Here is a 2,382-nt window from a genome sequence, read left to right as displayed (position 1 = left end):
TCCAAATTTATTGCCAGTTGTACCTGCGCATTCGTTATGTTTAACAATCATTAAAACTGACTGTCCATTTTCTCAATCCCTCTGACCCAGCAATTGATTTTCCTGCTCAGTCAAAATGATTTAAGCTCTTTGATGGATTTCTCTGCCTGCTTCTTCAATCTCTGTTTTCTGCTCTGCTCCGCCTAATCTGCTCCAGCTGCTAACCACCCTCCCACACACTCTCGAGTCTATCAGCTCTCTGTCTTATGCACAATTTTGATCCTCTCTGATTGATTGCTCTTTCACTGCCAATAATTAGCTTAGTTGTCTCCAGGTGGAGTGCTACCTGTTCAGCCATTCAGCTTGACCTGTCAATCATGCTGGAGCTAGTTGAGAACCTCCTCCTCACCTGACTGACCCCTTTTTGGTATTTGGAATGAAGTTAATCTCACCGGCCAATGGGAGCTGTGGGGGCGGTGCTCACAGGTGCAGGCAGCACATGGAGATCCACTGCCCCCTCCCCCAAGGGGTGTGCTGAGATATGCCAGCAGCCAGCCGTTTCTGGGCGCAGCGTGGGACCACAGCATGCAGGCAGCCTGCCTGAGCCCTGCTACGCTGCTGGCTGGGAGCCACCTGTGGTAAATGTCTCCTGGTCAGAGCCTGCACCTCACACCCCCTCCTGCACCACAACCCCCCTGCCACAGGTCAGAACCCCTCCTACACCCAAACTCCCTCCCAGACCCTGCACCCCCATCCCCTGCCCCAGCCCAGAACCCACTCCTGCACCCCAACCTTCTGCCCCAGACTCAGCCAATGCACACCCCACAGTTGAGAATGTTACACTGATTGTCACAATCCCCTCTGTCATATAGCATGTCCTTGGGTGTGCGTCCGTCTTCCAACCTACTCAGATAGTCCAACCAGCGCAGTCATCTTTGCTTGAGCTGGGCCGTCACACTTGCTTATTTCCCTTTGAAGAATCTCTGCGTTGGTGAGTAGAGTACGCAGCATAAACAACGTAGGTGGAAACTGTTTAACCTTTCCTCCGGATGAGCATAAGTTGTCCATGTTTTCCCACCATTCATGGGAGTGCTCAGAATGCAGGCTTGGTACACTAGCATTTGGCCTTGCTGGTCAGCTGTGAATTGTTCCAGGCTCTTTTAGTCAGTCTGCTAAAGGTGGCCACGTGAACATTTCTTCATTCAGTGAGAGGTTGGGGGTCACAGTTGAACCTAAATAGCTGAACTTTTGGACAACTTCTAGCTGGTTTGCTGCTGATGAGAGTAAATCACTGGAAAGTCTGTCCGTGATTTCTTGTAGTAGATCTTCATTGTGAGCTGGGAGGACAGCATCAGCAAACACAAGTTCCCTGATGAGCACCTTTTTTACTTTGGTCTTTGACTTAAGTCAGGACAGGCTGAAATGTTTCCCATCTGATCTTGTGTGGAGATACCAACCATCATTCACATACGTAAATGCAGAGTTTAAGAGTACTGAGAAGATTCCAAAGAGCGTAAGGGCAAGAACACATCCTTGCTTCACTCCGATTTTCATCTCAATGTGTCTGAGGTGGACAGCTTAAACTAAACAGTCGCACTTGCTCTCATGTTGTTGTTGAATGGCCGTATAAGCCATTACAGGGTTGGTGGGCATCCTCTCTTTTCTAGTATTGTAAATAGACTGGCTCTGCTGCCTGTACCGAATGCTTTGGTTAGGTTCACCAAACCGGCAACCCTAGCAATTCGCAGGCAATCTGCTGTTTGCTCCAACCTCCTTGAGCCCTGCCTGCTGGTTATAGAAGAAAAGAAAAACAGGGGTGGAAGATGGTGCCCAAAGCCCTCAACAAGGGTGCTAGGGCCTGGGGGATGTTTGCCGAAGGAAGGGAGGAGGATGTCGAGGAGGAGGTGGCAAAAGCATGTGCTTGAGGGAGACCTGCAGCCCACAGTGTCAAGGAGCATGGCGAGCGCAGGAAAAAGCCTACAGCACCCAGTATTCCCAGGAGGTCTCCCATCCAAGTACTAACCAGGCCCCACCCTGCTTAGCGCCTGAGATCAAATGTGTTCAGGGTGGTCTTACTGTAGACACAATTCCTGCTTTGCCTGCCTTTAAGCGAGCCCACAGCCTGTGCCAGCCTGCCTCATGCCATCACTGTACCTAAACCCTTCCAGCTCTCACATGCCTCCCTCCCTGCACCATGTCCCACAACCCCCACTCCGCTCCCTCCCCACGGCCTCCACCCCTCCCACCCCACACTCTGCAGTCCCCACCCCGGCCTGCACACACAGCTATGCCTCCTTCCGACCCCAACCAAACACACCCACAACTAACCCCTCACCAGGCACTCTCTCCTCACCCCGCACCCACACAAATTCGCCACCTCCACCTGACACAAAACCCTACACG

The 2,382-nt window shown here is 51.8% G+C and overlaps 1 pseudogene; it reads right to left on the bottom strand.

The window, feature by feature from the left end:
- Positions 1 to 1,953: 1,953 nt before the first annotated feature.
- On the bottom strand, positions 1,954 to 2,062 carry LOC115660106 (annotated as a pseudogene).
- Positions 2,063 to 2,382: the final 320 nt, after the last annotated feature.

Source organism: Gopherus evgoodei, chromosome 11 (genome assembly GCF_007399415.2).
Source record: "Gopherus evgoodei ecotype Sinaloan lineage chromosome 11, rGopEvg1_v1.p, whole genome shotgun sequence".
Taxonomy (NCBI): Eukaryota; Metazoa; Chordata; order Testudines; family Testudinidae; genus Gopherus; species Gopherus evgoodei.
This window is presented reverse-complemented; position numbering and strand designations above follow the sequence as displayed.